The sequence below is a fragment of the Theropithecus gelada genome, chromosome 18 (genome assembly GCF_003255815.1).
Source record: "Theropithecus gelada isolate Dixy chromosome 18, Tgel_1.0, whole genome shotgun sequence".
NCBI classification, from domain to species: domain Eukaryota; kingdom Metazoa; phylum Chordata; class Mammalia; order Primates; family Cercopithecidae; genus Theropithecus; species Theropithecus gelada.
In genome coordinates, this window is record NC_037686.1 from 32,872,054 (window position 1) to 32,890,514 (window position 18,461).

Consider the following 18,461-nt stretch of genomic DNA (forward strand, 5'->3'; position numbering starts at 1 on the left):
TAGTATCAAATAACCTTTAGTGAAAAAAGAAAAATAAAAGAATATGTTGTCAAGAGAAAATATACACATTTTTACAGTACCAACTGGTATCAAGACCCTCCATGGGCAGTACCTCCCTTTCAAACTATTTACCTTTTTATTGCCCTAAACAACTCATTTATTTGATGGTTGATGTGGGGGGAAGGATTCCCATTGACTCCCATTGACCTGCTTATCAACAATCTGAATTCTTTCCCATCTGCATTTGTTCAATCGTGTCTTTCTCCCCATTTTACTATCTGCATTTTCACCTCTCCAAACTTACTCATCTTTCAAGGCTGGGCTAGTTTTCTACCTCGGGTATGAAGTCAAACTGATTTCAGTTTGTTTAAAAATTAAGTATCTGGCCGGGTGCAGTGGCTCACACCTGTAATCCCAGCACTTTAGGAGGTAGAGGCGGGCAGATCACGAGGTCAGGAGATCTAGACCATGCTGACTAACACATTGAAACCCTGTCTCTACTAAAAATACAAAAAAAAGTAGCCAGGCGTGGTGGCGAGCATCTGTGGTCCCAGCTACTAGGGAGGCTGAGGCAGGAGAATGGCATGAACCCAGGAGGCAGAGCTTGCAGTGAGCAGAGATCGATCGCGCCACTGCACTACAGCCTGGGCGACAGGGCGAGACTCAGTCTCAAAAAAAAAAAAAAAAAAAAGTGATATTCCAAAAATATTCATTTCTATATCACTCATACTGTCTATATTGCTCATACTGTCACTCCATACTATCATTAAAAAAATAAATAAATAAGTGACAAGATGGCAAATTAGAAAAATAAATATCTCTGGAGTGAGAACCAAGCTCCAATTTGAGCTTTTTTCAAACACATGCGTTCAATTTTCTCATTTGAAAATGGGATAATACCTTAAAGCATTATTGTGATAGATGAAATTATGTATAGTGTTTGGCTGAAGTAGCCTCGGTTCTCTTTTGTTCAAAACGTCTTGTAAGTTTAGTGTTTCAATAGTACTGCTGTATATGATAATCAGGCACTGCTGTGGATTCTAATTTCTCATGTATTTTGTATTTCAAATTATGTTAGTGTCTTAAGAGTAATAACTATTTCTCTTTATATCTCTACATTATGTAGATCACAGTGGGTTCTAACTGAATATCATTTTTTCATCAAAATACTATATATGAATGCTAAATAGTTATTTGGAATAAAAGCATCATTTCTTCACATACACATAAAATCATGTGTTTGATGTGTTCACGGATTCTCTACTAAGGAAATGCCAATCAAACTTGTTCTCCTTTCTATCACTGACAATTTCTATTTTACAGAGTAAAGTTGGGTTTGAGCCCAAATTCAACATCTCCATTGCTGGTCACAATTTGAAAATATTACAATGGAGTGGCCAGATGGCCACATTTAGATGTGACAGAGATATTTGGAGAGGTTCTGATCAGAATTCAGTTAAGGTCCTTTAAATTAGTCTGCTAGCACTTGGGAAATCTTCAAAAATCGTTTCATATATATTTTTCCCTAAACTCTATCTTTCTTAAAACCATCTCACTATTGGGTCAGATTATGCACATTAAGGGATCTGTAAAAGCCATGCTAATTTAAACTACAAGCACTGAGCATTACAAATGACCTACACCAGTAAAGCCTCTAAGTCTATAAGTATGTGACTCATCAGCTTCCAAAAATCAGGTCAGGAATTGCTTAGTTTAGAAATTGTCTGGACAGTGTAGCCACAGCCCTTTAGAAAAAAATGCTTAATGCATCATATGATTGCAACTAGATTTTAACGCTCATTGAATCTTTTTCTCTACCTGCATATAATACCTTGCTTGAGACAGTTGCTGTTGTCCTTTTATGGATCATCAGCAACACCCTACCTCCTACACTTGGCTTATCCTATATCATCCTGCCATCATGTTAGTTCTATCATCCTTCTTTGATTAATGCCATCAAAATAAATGCTCATCATTAATTCACGAAAGCAAAGATTTAGTAGACTGGCCCAGGATACATTCTGAAAACTGGTCTGACATACAAGGTCTTTGGCGGTAGGATCCCAAAGCATCTCTGCAGTCTCATTCATTCAAAATTTACATGGAAGTTATAGCATTCCTACTAGTTTTTAGGCATTTAACAAAGAACATATACAAACAAATTTGATGTAGAACTGACCTCAAATTGCTTAGAGTCCAACAGAAGAAACAGAGGAGTATTCAAGTTAGTAAAATATAATATTGGGAAAACAGGAAGAAGATATTACTAAAAGCAGAGTTTTAAAAGATCCCAGAGGAGCGATCTTTGGAGGCCAGGGATATAGGGAGGGAGTTTAAGATAAAATGTTAGCCAAACTAAATCTTGAAGGATGAATAAGGGATAAGAAAGAAGTGATTGACAGACAATGCACTCAAAGGGATGAATATCTATGGAGGAAACTATATTAAACATGTTATCTCTGTTGAAAATTGCAATTAATTCAGAAATATTATAATATCAAAACAATGAGCAGTGAATTAAACAACGGTACTGTGCATCAGATTGAATTCTTCAAACACAGCAAGAGCAATATTTCTGGTCCCACATGGAATTCCAGAAACTTGCTACTCACCCCTCAAGAGGCAGAGTCTTTTTTCATCCCCTTGAACCTGGGAGGGGCTGTGACTTCTCAAATTAATGGAGTATAAAGGAAGTGATTATACCTGGCTTCTGAGGATAGGTCATAAAAAGACCACAGCTTTCACTTGGCTTTCTCATTACCCTTGAATATTTTTCACTGTGCTATGAGATAGCCAAGAAGCAACTTGAAGAGTCCTTGAGCAGGTGTTCTTACCGATTGACCCAACTCTGTGAGTCTTCCCAACCAACAGCCAACATTGACCAACAGATACACTTTTATCTCACTACTTTTTTCTTAACTATTGTCTTTATTTGGTAGTAAAAATTCTTCCTACATCAAGTATTAGTACTAGTTTTTTTTTCACTCAGACTAATCAGTAATCTCTACTTCATGATGTCTTGCCTCGGTGGCACAGTCTTACTTATTTTCGTTTATTTCTTAGCATCCTAGAAGTAAATTCCATGAGTGCATCATTAGCCTGTTGGCCTTGCCATTGTACCATCACTTTGAGGAAATTGAGCTACTATATGGTGCGTCTCTCCTCTGTGGAGAGAGCCGCTGGGTGAGGACGAACAGAAGCTTCCTACAACAGTCATGTAAGTGAGCCACCTTGGAAGCAGCTCCTCCAGTCCCCCATCAAGCTTTTAGATGACCGCAGCCTCAGATGACATCTTCACAGCAACATCACAGAAAGACCCAGATGCCCCCATAAATTCCCTCAGATGAATCCAGTCCGGAGCCCTTCAGTTGCCTCAGCTGACCTTGAGTAAAGTAGAGGTGATCTGACTGTGACTAGCCCTGCAAAAATTGTACTTAATGTGGAGCAACATAAACAACTTTCTTGTTTTAAGCCACTAAATTTTGGTGTCGTTTGTAACCAGGCAAAATAGGCCAAGAAATTGATACATTATAAATAATTTGGATATCTTAAATAATGATTTTATGTTTTATCATGAATGGTTTGAAGAATGTTAAGCAGGGAAGGGATTTGACCAGATTTTCCTTTTAGCACAATGAAGACTGAATTGGAGAAGAATAAGACAAGAGTCGGGAAGACCAGTTAGTGGGATACGGTAATAATTCTGAATAAAATTATAACATTTTTAAATACATCAGTAATTTTTGAATGAAAAACATAAAGTAAGTGAAGAAGATATTAAGCAAGAAATACCAGAAGGGACTGACATTCATTATATATGTCGTAGAAGTTGAGATTAATTGCCAATTTCTAATGTTGATGATAGATTGAATGATAAAGGGATCACCCAAAATCGTGAATACCCATTTGGGAAATATGTTTGGCAAGAAATGTTGTTACTGAAATTAGTTTTAGACATGAATTTGAGGTACCCAAGTGGCCCTATCCAGAAGGAACCTGGATATATTATCTATAAATCAGAGTACACATTTTGGATGAAAATACAGATTTAGGAAACACCAATATAATGGTGGTAACTGAAATAATGGGAATGGAAGAGATGTCTCCAAAGCATTATACAGTTGGAAAAGAAAAAGGGGCCATGATGATGAGCTGAGAAACACCAACATTAAGATGAAGACAAAGAAGATACACAAAAGTAACCAAGATGTGGCCAGAGAACAGGCTAAAACAATAGTAAGATTTTGTTATTTCATAATCTGTAGGTTAGAAATTTGGGAGCGGCATGGCTGGATGGCTCTAGGTCTTTCTGTGATGTTGCTGTGAAGATGTCATCTGAGGCTGCAGTCATCTAAAAGCTTGATGGGGGACTGGAGGAGCTGCTTCCAAGGTGGCTCACTTACATGACTGTTGTAGGAAGCTTCTGTTCATCCTCACCCAGCAGCTCTCTCCACAGAGGAGAGACGCACCATGTAGTAGCTCAATTTCCTCAAAGTGATGGTACAATGGCAAGGCCAACAGGCTAATGATGCACTCATGGAATTTACATCTAGGATGCTAAGAAATAAATGAAAATAAGTAAGACTGTGCCACCGAGGCAAGACATCATGAAGTAGAGATTACTGATTAGTCTGAGTGGAAAAAAAACTGGTACTAATACTTGATGCAGGAAGAATTTTTACTACCAAATAAAGACAATGGTTAAGAAAAAAGAAGTGAAATAAAAGAAAACAGATTTTGGCAGTGTTATTGTTTGTCTAGAGAATGCCCTTTTTAGGTTATGTCAGAATTTAAAAAAAAAAAAGGTATTTGGTAAGGGAACTTTTGGTCATATAGTTGCAAAATCTCTCTTCTAAATATGCCTTTATTGTTATTTAAAGTAAAAGATTCTTAAACCACATATTTTGTCAAAGTAGTCTTATACTTTGATTATTAAAGTAGATGACTGTCAACATTCTTTTAGCTTTAAAATCTGATTGTGAAATTTGGGCTTAAATCCTGACTGTGTCACTTAACTTGCTTGGAGAATGTAGGAAAAGATTCTTTGACACTTTGGTTTATAATTTTTTATCTAAAGGGGAGAAATGATAATAGAGTCCTATCTTAGGAATGCTGTAAGGACTGCAACCAGATTGGTAAAATAATTATCATACTAATAATCAACACTTGTTTAGTCTTTCAGATTCATCTTCTCCAGGAAGTGCATTCTATGCTATTAGGTTGATGATGAAATTAAGTTCAACAAATCAGAATTCCTGTTCCAGGATTTAGGGTTTTCCATAGGTCGACTCAACCCTACTTATACAACCACACCTTCTATAGTCTCAAATTGAATGTTGAGTATCCCATGAATAGGGGATGATGCTCTTTTGAATCTGAAATGCTGTACATGTAACTTAATTCTTAATTATAGGCTGTTGAAAAGTTTAGGACTGAAAAGTTTCATGGAAATTATTTTTGTCTCCCTTATTTTACCTTTTTTTTTTTTTTTTTTTTTTAAAGAAGGCTGGGCACTGTGGCTCATGCGTGTAATCCAGCACTTTGGGAGGCTGAGATGGGTGGATCATGAGGTCAGGAGTTCAAGACCAGCCTGATCAACATGGTGAAACCCTGTGTCTACTGAAAACACAAAAATCAGCCAGGCATAGTGGTGCGTGCCTGTAATCTCAGCTACTCAGGAGGCTGAGGAAGGAGAATCAGTTGAACCTAAGAGGCAGAGATTGCAGTAAGCAGAGATCAGGCCACTACACTCCAGACTGGGTGACAGAGTGAGACTCCGTCTCAAAAATACATAAAAAAATAAAATAAAACCATCCGAACAACAACAAAAAAACAAAGCTGAGAGATACTGAATTGCCCAAAGGCAGTCGTCTAGAATTTAAATCTAATTCCAAGTACTGTGTTTTTTAAATTAATATCATGATTTTAATCTATATTTCCTGTTAAGATTATATATAAATACTTTCAAACAAAATAAAACAAAGTAAATAAAATAAATACACTGACTAGTTCCTACATAAACTTTTTAGCACCAGCTTATAAAAAGATTATGATAAAGATCTAAAGTTTTAATCATATGGACCTTGTGGAGTGGCATGTTCTGCTCCACCAACCCCTGTACAAATTAACCTCGTAGAATATTTGGCTACCCTTTATTTACGCTGCTGTATGAATTTGAGCTATTAGAATGTGATGTTGAGAGGAAAATATTTTGGCTTATGGTAAAGCAGTTTGCTTGAGAAGATAAGGAGTTTTCTAGGGCTACTCTCTGTTCTTAATAACTTTTAACTATACTATCCTGGTGGCCATATGGTTAGTCTTCCCTATGCATTCTTAGGCTTCCAAAAGAAGATACTATTTCATCTTTGTTCCAAGCTACATACTAAGATTTTCCTTAGTCAGTCTATAAGAATATGTGTCCAATTCACATAAGCTTCCCAAGAGGGTAAATAAAGCAGAAAACAGGGGCAAGGAGAAAAACTCAGGGCAATTCTATTCCCAACAAATAATCTTACAGACACTAATGAAACAAATAAATAAAGCTATTAATATAAGTCCTGCAAAACTCACGCAAAGCTCCCATACTCTCTTAAATCTCCTCCTGCTTAAAGCTCTCATTTTGACATGGAACATTTACAGGTAAAATTCTATATTGCTTGAGTTTAAAAGAAATTCTCAATCATGTTAATGTTAATGAAGATGGGGTTGTGTTTTGCAAAGCTCACCTTCCCCTGTGGACAGGTAACCTACATGATGCTAAAAATTTCTAACTGCAATGTTTACATTTCTATATTATTTTTAAACTTTCTGACACACTCCTCTTTTCTTCTTTGAGAAGCTGCCATTTTGAAAATACAATATCACACACAGAAGTTACATTAAACATAATTGAATTATTCTTTGTTGTCATTTTTGTTTAACAGATGAGGATATTAAAGTTTGGAGAGGCTCAAGTAACAGCAGAGCTGGAACTAGAAGCCAGCCCTCCACAGTAGGAGCTCCAGCTTTCAAGACAAAGTGGAACTACTCACAGCTTGTCACCGTTTAATTCAGCTGACTTATGCCCTTTTTTTCCATTCTGACTCCAGTTGGATCCTATTCCACCTTTTCAATCAATGTTCAATATTAATAACTATATACTAGACACTGGAAATGCTCCAGTAAAATAATGAGCATTATCCCTGCTTTCAAGATTACTAGGGCTTCACTCTGTATGTAACCTCTAGGAAGATTAAAGAGCAAACTCTTTGCTTTCCTGAGACACTCATATTCATGCAGCCACTCCCATTCACCTTGTTCCTTGCCATTTCTCTATCACCAGAAGGCCCACCTATTGCCTCAACTGGCTCAGACACTTACTCAAACTCACTTTCTGTCACGTATGCAATCCTCTTGATGGCAATTGCTGGCAGCATTTTTTGCTCAAGATATTTCAGTTTGGAAAAAGTTAAAAGCATGGAAGAGTGCCTTGAGCAACAGTGGCTGCTGTTAACTGCTTTGGCAGCTTGACAAGGTTTAGCCACCTGCCTGGAAGAAGTGTAACTCACCTGAAAATTTCACCCCCTCAGTCACCTATTTACCTCCTTCCTCCGAAACTGAAGCACTTATCAACACTGGATTACTTCTGTGTTGTATTCATTATGATCTTCATGAAAGTCAAAAGTGTTTGACTCAAAAAACCAGACATTTTTTAATCTCTAATTTATTTTCTTCCGGATACTGCTTTCCAGCATTTCTTCAAACTCAGTATCTTTCTTTGCCAGTACACCTGATGGTTATGTAAGGACACATCCAAGTACAAGCAGATTCATCCTCTTTTCTTATCCTCCTCTGCTTCCCAATGGAGGCAAAATAAATAAATAAAATAAAAACACACGGGTGACAAATAATTAAACACAATCTCAAGATCTATTGAAAAGAAATAACTTTGACTGATGAAAAATCCTCCACTCTTGCCAGGTCTGCTTGTAAAGCTGTAGCTACTTAAAGGGAACTATACGAAAAACAGAAAAAAAAAAAAAAAAAAAAAAAAAGGCAGATGCAGTTTGAAGCCTGGAACTCTTGGGTTTTATTAAGAAGGAGCTGAACAACAGAGCCCAGCACCTGAGACAATTGAAAGTAAACAATTTAGAGTTGGACCATTCAGTAACCCTGGAAAATTAATCTGTACTGTATAGAAACACGCGACTGCTCTATGCCAATGGCTCTGTACTTAGAGAATAGGTTCATTAGTACAGCTGCAGAAGCTGCACAAGCTCCTCAGTGGGTCATCTACACACTTGTACTCATGGCCATGGTCTCACTGGGACTAATTTCACAGAGATGAGAAAGAGGAACAAGAGAGAGGGGAAGTCTAAAAAATAAGTTTTGTAGCTCATGCCAGGAATAAGAGCAAGGGAGGGTGACAGTTACAATCAGGCCAGAGAAGCAAAGAAAACAATATTTTGCTTTCCTGAGTTTACTTTTAATGGTCATTTTTTTTTTCTTTTTTCTTTTTTTTTTTTTTTTACCTTGAGAATGTCAATTCCTTGAGTAAAGGAAACACACTGAATATTATCATTTCATAATTCCTGGTTAAGAAGATTGACATCTTTATTTGCAATATCTAAGAGGGTGGGCCATCTTTTTCAAGTTCACACATACTGCATACACATACTACAGGTTCAGAAATTGAAGGAAGCAAGTGAATCCAAGAATAAAACTTCCCTGTTCTGGAGAAGAAATCTAACCTCCATTCACAAGTTATCATCAGTCTGTGGTAGGGCCGGAACAGGAAGTCATGTGTGAGAGTTATGCTTATTCAGGGCTCCTTTGACTGTGTTCTCCCGCCTTAGTAAACTCTACTTGGCTCAACCCAAATTACACATAATGAGTAGAGACTGACTACTCTTCCTTCTTAGAAATTGTGGCTGCAGAAATCCCCATTTCCTACCTGTTTCTGCCACATGGAGTTTGTTTCATTTAGATGTTCTTTTACACTTCCTTTTTACCTCTACCTGGGAATCCCTTCTCATTCTTGCTGTGACTGGTAAACAATTTGAAATATTAACATTAAAGAAACAAAATTTTTTTGGGTCTTCCTCATCAACCCCTTTTCTCTTCTCTTTTTACAGTGACTTCTCTGATTCCATTGTTAACATGCTCAGGGTGGAAGTTTAGAGGAGCCTACAGATATTTTTGATTGTTTTTTTTCCCAGAAGACAAAATCCTTCAGAACAGGTAGAATGTTTTCAAATATTAAGTGATATAAGGATATGGTCTGAAAGAAGTAGTAAGAATAAATGTGCAAAGGAAAATCCACTTGTGCCCCTCCCTGTGATAGGAGACTCCCCCAAGCTTTGTTGGAAGGAAGGAGAGAAAATCATGGAGGTCCAAAGCCACAAGGCTCCATTCCCTGAATCTAGGCAGCACTGCTGGTTAATGTCAAAGCTTCCTAAATAGAATGACAGTAGGGTATGTGGGCATTGGGCATGGGATTATCAGGCTCAGTCAAAATTCCCAGTCCCCAGGCGTGAATCTGAGGCTGCATGGAGCCTGGGAACCTGAAGAAATTGTGTATTCAGGGATAATGGATGTCTCTGAGGTAGCCTACATGGACAGATGATAGGGTGTCATCACTTTCTCAAAACTTCAACCTGTAAATAAGATCCTAGAATCCTACATCGGGAGACTTCAAGAACAATGAAGCTATATTCTCCAAATTCTGGTGAAATGGGGAATTATATTTAAAAATGAAATTAAGTTATAAACAAATGAGGAAAAGTTATTTCTTGCACACCTGAAATGATGATCTAAAAATATTCCCTTGTCTTAACTTGCTAGAATTTAGAGCTAATTTGAACTAGGAGGGACTAAATTGAACGTAGGGGATGATTAATACAAAAGGGAGGCTGGAGGGACATAGAAAATTATCTTCATAAGACCTATCTTTGCATAGTGATTTTGGGTGTCCTAGTCTCAATGCTGGTCCTTTCAGCAGCAGTCGTCTTTGTTCTCCTAAAGCCCCCTCAACCCTATGTAAAAATCTGTCATCACCCGTGAACTTCTGTGATCTTAGGTATTGCTTTAGTTTTCTCATCTGTACACCAAGGATAATAATTGTACTTACTTTTAGGATTACTCTTAATATTAAATGAGTTGATACATATAAATTATCTAAAATACCAGTTGGCACACAGTATACAATCAATAAATATTAGTTATTGCTGCATGTTTTTAAATTCTTATATTGTCCCTCAATTTTCTCCTTTCCTGGGTAGAGAGGGCATGAATGATTTCTGCTGGTTCTTTGAAATGTAAATTATTCTGCATAGATTTAGTCTTTTTCTCTCCCTTCTAAGCTACAACATGAGAAGAAGCAGTGAAAGAAGAAGAGATGGGTATGGAAGTAGGAGTTACATAGGAGTAGGAAGTTCTTACCTATCATCTTAGCTTTCATATAAGTTGGTTAAACAAACAAACAAAGCACAAAAACTTCTTAAAGGAAGTATACAACCCCTTCAGAATGGCATAAAAAGAGAGAGAAAAGCAGTGAGATCAATCCTGGGAGATTTCAAGAGGGAAACCGAGCATTTCCCTGGGGTACACAGATGAAAAACAATCTAGCAGCCAAGGTTTGGCTGGGACAAGCCACACTCCCAGGTTTAGTACAGACTAGCAGCCCCAGTTTCTCAGAACACCTCCCCAGGATGCTCCGACACCTCCCCACCTTGCCTCTGTACCTACATCTCTACAGCCCATGCCTTGCTGAAGCTCTGAATGAAAGTGAAAGGGACTCTAATGACCTACAGCTAAGATAACTTCCCTTCCATCACAGAGGGAGGAGACCCATTCCTGGAGATGCAAATTTAAATTCTGAATGCATTAACCCATAGAAACATTGCTGTGCTTTGTGTTTAGTTTCCATAGTGTTATTAGGACATTACTATAGTTCAGTAACATCATGACTTAAGTAGGCTTTTGTGAGCAGTTAGAGAACATGAACACCATGTATAAACACATTTCTATAGAAAAAAAAATGCCTCAACTACAAAAACAGACTCGTATATCAAATTTCTCTTCAATATCTGGGAAGAAAACTATTGGTAACAACAGGTGTTGTTTTTATTTCAATTTAGCTTATATTAAAAACCCAATGTAAAATACTAAAATAGAGCTTTTTCTGAAACTTCGTTATAACACTCCTCCCATACACACATCTTCTAGCCTTTAGACACATGTCTAGTATATATATATATATTTTTTTTTACATAGATGTTCAATTAATATTAGCTGAAAGTGACTTAGGGTTGCCAGGGCTGGCTTTTCTGAGAAACTTCTCTCTGGGTCACCAAAGCAAATTGCCTTGTTAACTAATTTGCTTTGCTTGATGTTTGTTTTTTCCAAAGTTATTCTCCTTATTTCTAATATCAAAATGGACACAGAAGCAACAGTGACCAAAAAATAAGTGTAGCGTATTTGCTAGGAGCTACTTACTCAAATCAAAGCAAATGGCACAGACAGCAGAAAGCCCTGTTTAATCTGAGCACCGGCTGGTGTAAGAGACCAGTAGGAATTACGTCTAGTGATATTTCATTCCCTGCTCTTTTTTAAAAGGGCAAAACCATCATGGAGGTCACATTTGACAAACCTGTTTGTTTTTCCCCTTTCAATGTTTGTCTCTGCAATTGAGAACCAACCTCACCTCATTTCCCCAGCTCAACGCTACCTCCCCTTCTTACCCTTTCCCTCCTCCTCTTTCTTTCTTTTTTCTTTTTTGTTCCCCCCTTTGAAAACTCTAATGACTGGAATAAACCAAAATGTCAACATTTGCAATTCTGGAGCTTCATTTAAGCAATAAAAATAATAATTAAAAGGGTAAAACCTTAGAGAGATTTCTTCATTTTATATGGTTTGCCAGCGATGATACACATTCAAAAAAAGCCAGTAAAAGAATTAATTAGAAACAGCCAAAGCTCAACAAGCTCTGCAAGTTAATGAAGCAGAGAGGAAAATGTCATCTTTGAGACCCAGAGCTGCATTGGCTTGGATAATATCCACTCCTGCCTTACTCTCCTAACTAAACCTCTTTTAATCTCTCCTCAAGAAATCAATGCTAATGACATGGATTTACCAAGAAATGACAGCAGCATAATACCATGAGAGCTGCTCCTGTTTAATGTAACTTAGTTCTGATGGGAACACTCAGAGTTTCATTCTGACAGCAAGTCGTTGTTTTGCATGTTTCTTATGGGACTCAAAATAATGGAAGAGCTTCATTTTATTTTATTTTTATACTTCCCATTGTGAATTTGTTTTTTAGATTGCTCCCACTATTCCTCTCTCCCTCTTTTTAAAGCAGCCTTCTCTTCCCTGACCACAAGACTCCCACCACTGTCATCTCCACTTACATTCTATAATCCAGTCTTATTTCCTTGATCTTTCTTCAGAATGGTTCTCCTATGGCCACAAGTGGCCTTATAACATACAGGTTTTTTTTTTTCCCCCTTTCCACTCATATAAAGGTAATTTATGTGTAACATCTACTTGTATTTCTGTTTCATTGGTCTGTTTGTTTGGTCATTCAGCCAAAATATGTAGGACGTTTCCAAAATATGTCTAGAATACAAAATCCACCTAAAATCTAAGGAACATCATTATTTTATTAACAACATACCTGCAATGTTTATAATGCAACACAGTGCTGTTCTTAAGCATATCACACTACTGCAGACACATCCCACAGGGATGATACCTGGAGAGAATAAGACCCATAAAGAACTGAGTGTGTCTGCTTGGCTGCTTACTAGATGAGAGACCTTGGGAAGAAGCTTTAATCCTTCCGAAGTTTTCTACCCTGTAGAAAGGTGTGAATGATACCTATCGTGCATTTCTCAGTGTGTGAGATGTAATGATGAAACGTAAGTCCCTGGCACATATCTGGTCTCCTCATAATGCTGCTTCCTTCTTCCTTTTCTTCTTTGTCTAGTTTGTTCTTTTGGAGTTACCAAAACATATTTCACCTCCCTTTTGCATGACAGTCCATCAGCTTTTCAAACACAGCCACCGTGGTCACACAGGCTTACTTTTTGAGGGATAAATGCCTCATCAGAACTGTCAAAAATTATGCCTCCAGTGACAAAGATATCAAAGCAATCAATTTGTCTAAAACCTACATTTTTTTTTAATTTGAAGCTCCCAAAATGACAATGATACTTGTATGGATGAATAAACTAGTGTAAAATACAGCGTTTAGCTCTATGGCCTTTCTAATAATATTATCAGGAGCAGATTAGGGTTTTGAGGGGCCTCTTACACAATTTGAAGATTTTTCTTTTAATAGAAAAATACAAAATTGAGTTCAAGGTCATGACTGAGGTCCCAAAGTTTAGCTTCAGGAGTCTCACAGAAAAGCATAACAAAATCCCACCCTTCCGTTCCCTCAACACACATGCACACACCATATCCTTACATTTCTCCAGGGGCATTTGGTGAACCCTTAAAATTTAGTTTCAATGGGATTCTGACAGAGAGGAGGGAATAGGCAGGGGTGTTCCTAAATGTACTGAAGTAATGTTTCTCCGGTCTAGTGAAATGGGACCTAGGACCCTCTTAACAGGAATTCAGTTTTATTTTAGAACAGAGCAGAAAGTTACACTTTCAGAAAAACTGAATATTTGAATATGTAGCCAGAGATTGATGCTTGCCTAAATAATTGCTGATCTTTATGGATGTTCATATAAATGCAAAGAGGAAACAAATAGGATGGAAACTTGCTGGAAAGTTTCTGGGGCAATGGTAAGATTAGAAGGCTGTTACTTTAGATAGTAGGCTCATGGAGAGAAAATTTTAGGCTTTTATGAGGTCCCCAAGCCTGGGGCCACAGACAAGAAACTGGTCTGTGTCCTAAGAGGAACGTGCTGTACAGGAGGAGGTGAGCGGCTGGTGAGTGAGCATTACCACTTGAACTCCACCTCCTGTCAGAGCAGCGGTGGCATTAGATTCCCACAGTAGCAAGAGGTCTATTGTGAACTGCACATGCGAGGGATCTGGGTTGTGTACTCCTTATGACAATCTAATGTCTGATGATCTGAAGTGGAACAGTTTCATTTGAAACCATCCCCAACAATCCATGGAAAAATTGTCTTCCATGAAATCAGTCACTAGTGCCAAAAATATTGGGAACTGCAGTTTTAAAGGATGAGAAGAGTCAGCTCTGCCAGCAGGCTAGAAAAGGGAAGGTCCAGCAGATGGAATCTAAGCACAGAACCTGAAAGCCTGAAAAGAGTGCAGAGTACTTAAAGAGAAAACTGGGCACTTGTAATCCCAGCTACTTGGGGCTGAGGCAGGAGAATCACTTGAGCCTGAGAGGTCGAGGTTGCAGTGAGCCGAGATTGTGCCACTGCACTCCTGCCTCGGCGACAAGAGCAAAACTCTGTCTCAAAAAAAAAAAAAAAAAAAAAAAAACAAGAAAAAAAAAAACCCTCACAAGTGGTTAAGAAATGAGTTTGGAAACATCTCTCAGTTATTCAACAGAATGTAAGCACTAGAAGGAAAAATGTCCTTTGTTATCTCCACTTGCCCTGAATTCTTCTAGAGTTCATATACTGTTTATGTTTGTATCAGAAAACAAATTAGAGAAACAACTGATAATGCATTTTGAAATTATCACACATTTTATTAATAGTGAATGCAGTGAGCGCCTAAAGCATACAAATGCCAAACTAGTCATCTTAATAAATACATGCTAATTTAAATCAATTCATTGAAAATAGTCTTAACACCTTTCAATGTTTCTCACAAAATTGGGACATAGGAATTGTTAGTGGCCCTCAGTCTTGCTTAGTTTCTCTCTGACTTTCAGTCTTTTGGTAACATCTTCTCTCATAGGACATGCAACCCAAAATTCAGAATTCAATGGCCAGAGCTTCCTTAGGATTCTACATGAGGCTGGGCCCCCTCCAAGCTACACTAATTAGGTTTAATGTCTATTGCCAAATTTGGAACCAAGGGTTTGATTTTTTTCTCTTGCTACATCAAAATGGGAGAGCAGATCAGTTACAATAGTTGGTGTTTGTTTTACTCTGGAACAAAATTTAAAATACTCAGAGAGAAGCATAAATACCACGTGGAAGAGATACACTGCGGTCTATCCAAGACTCCTGCTTCCCTTTTATGTTTTTGCTTGTTGCCAGTTAGCAGTTAGATGTATTTCCCAGTCTCCTCATACCTACCCTCTGCATCTAGGAGAGGCTGAGTAGTTTTCACCAACAGACTGTGAGCGTAAGTGGTATAGCTTCTGAGGCGGGGCAAGTAAGAAACCAATATGCCTTCTCTGCCTTAATGCATTGGCAGAAAACACAGGCCCATTGGATAGGAGAGTCACACTGGATTGTCACTGTGTCACATGTCACATTCTTTCTTTATGGAAAGAAATAAAAGTTGGTTGTTTTCAGCCACTGAAATTCTAGGGTTTGCTTGATACAGCGTTTTGCATTACCCGTCTAATATATAGGGTCTTCAAATTCTTGATTTAGAGCAAACCGAATTAACTATGTACCCTGCTGAAGGGATAATTACATTTAAAGGTTTTATTTAATTTTTTTTTGTTTGTTTTCTCTTGAGTGAAAAAGGTGGCAGAAAATCTTCTGGCGATAGCTCAAGGTTTTTGTTCCTGAAAGAAAGGCATAGAGTTCATGGGAATCATTTTAGAACCTATTGCAAGAAAACTAAATCATCTCAAATTCACTGAAGTTAGCCTCCCACAGAAGGACACTAGAGCACATTCATAGTACAAGTAATTTAAGAGAAAATCTGTTTACTCCTGAGAGCATTGTTGGGAGCAAGCCCCCCAAAGTCTGGCCATAAACTGGCCCCAAAACTGGCCATAAATAAAATCTCTGCAGCAAATATAACATGTCCATAATGGCCATAACGCCCAAGCTGGAAGGTTGTGGGTTTACAGGAATGAGGACAAAGAACACCTGGCCTGCCCAGGGCAGAAAACCGCTTAAAGGCATTCTTAAGCCACAGACAATTAGCATGAGCAATCTGTGTCTTTAGGGTGTGTTCCTGCTGCAATTAATTCGGCCCATCCCTTCGTTTCCCATAAGGGATACTTTTAGTTCATTTAATATCTATAGAAACAATGCTAATGACTGGTTTGCTGTTAATAAATATGTGGATAAGTCTCTGTTCGGGGCTCTCAGCTCTGAAGGCTGTGAGACCCCTGATTCCCCACTTCATACCTCTATATTTCTGTGTGTGTGTCTTTAATTCCTCTAGTGCCGCTGGGTTAGGGTCTTCCCGACCAAGCTGGTCTAGGCAGAGCATGAGGTGACAGGAAAGGAAAAGAATGGTAATTCTGGGTCAGATGTGGTTGATAGTGGACTTGAAGTGAATGGAGACCTGAGTGCCTGGTTTTGCCCTGGGAGGTATGGAAATGGAAATGGAAGCCCATGTAAAGGAAAGATTAAAGCTCTGTGGTTTTCCTTCCTGCAAAGCCATGGCAATCTGAATGGGATCTCAGCAGTGACCCAGCGCTGGCTGGCAGACTGTGTGATCAATTTTTAACAGCAATACCAAGTCACAGCAAGAAATGTTGGCAATAGCACACTGATGTCTCGCCAGCTGTTTCCCAATATAAAGGCTAAAACAGATACAGACTCCTTTTAAGTTTTGGTATTCCCATTGGCGTTGTTATTAATACATGGACAAGAAGGAGACACTGGAGTTTCTACCAACAAAGTTGTTTGGGGATCTAGCCTTAAATGTTGGGAGAATTTTTAAGATGAGATTTATTTGGAGATTTTTCAACATGTAATATTACTAATATTGGTGTAGTTTTTATCACTTACAAAGGATTTTCACAAGCTTTATTCATTTTGACCTTCTTAACAATTCAATAAAGTAGATATTATCACCTCAGTTTTATTGATAAGGAGACCATGGTTCATTGAGATAAAGTAACTTGCACAAGATTACACTAATATTAAGTGGCCAAGACACAATTCAAATCCTAGATCTTATCTATACTGTTATCTTAAACTTTTGCCTCAAAAGCCATGATGTAACCAACTGTAAACCAGATAAACAGTACATCAAAATGGACCCAAGTCTTGCTGCTGCCTTACAGCCAACTTTGAATTTCTTTCTTCACAATCTCCCCTGATTACTAGCAGAGAGGAGGCTATAGCCAATTGTATTCCCTATTTCTGCTGCATTTATTCTTTTCCAAAATATGGTTCACTTTTGACTTCACTGATTTAAGAATTTTCAGAATGGTGAAGAGTAACTTCTCCATACAGTCACACACATCTACACGACGCCCCAGACATACTTGGCTTAATAAGAGTAAGCTCTTTCTTTGAATTTTAGATTGATAAATAATTAACAACTTCATACCCTTGGATAAATTCAAAATAAACTAAATACTTATGTACAGTTCCTGTTATAATATATTCAGATAAAGTACATGGTTTAAGGGAAATGGTCTAGGGAGTAAAACCCAAAACCACTTTTTAAAAATCACATAGTTTCTTCGCACCCTTGCCTGAAAGAGAAATCGAACACTCGCAGGAGCTTTGTGCTGTCAGATCCTGAGAAATCACAATGTTTTGCAGTGTTCAAGTTTGCTTCTTCAGTGGTCTAGCCGTAGCCCTTTCATTCTGAACCTTTCCTCAAAAGGATTGCCTTATATTTCCTTTGCAAACTAAATAGCTAAACAGCTTTTATTTTTCCCATACGATGCAAGTTATCACAGCTCTGGGTGAGGAATCCAGGACATAAGCAGAAAAGTTGGATTTATTCCATGCCAAAGGACTAACAGGGATTTTTTTTTCCTTATTGTGAAAAAAAAAAAAAGGAAAAAAAAAAAAAAGTTTTGTTTCTTTTCAGCATCAGAGTGTGGTCCCAATGTAGTGATTTCCTCAAATAGTGACCCTTTGGGAAATGATGGTCATAAAACTAATTTACAAAAGCCCGAGATAAATATTAAAATAGAAACACAAGGTTTTAGCCTTCTGCAGGTTTGAAGGAACTTGGAGTAAATATTTACCTTGACGTTTCTGCCATAGAATTACTTTGTGAATCTTACCATGAAGAAGATGACTTTTTTTCCAGTTATTCTCAATAGCATTTCTCTCAGGGTGATCGCTGCCTTTTCTTTTCACAGTCTAGTGTTATATTGAAAATGCTGTAAGCGTGCTCACATACTGTGGTGAATTCAAAAGGGTACTTATGCCAAGAAACAAAAGGCATTCTCTTTCCCTATGGCTTCTTCCACCCTTACTTGGGGAGTTGATAAATTGGCCTTTTATGGAGATTTTAACACAAGAAAAATAAAAATGTGTAGATTTTTGTGATAGAGGTTGGGAAGAAATCTTGGTTTAATAAAATGAATCTTTTCATCTGTGTCTACAGGACAAACTTCCATTAACTGTAAAATAGAAAGTCTAGGTTTGTCAGACTGCTTTGTCTGTATG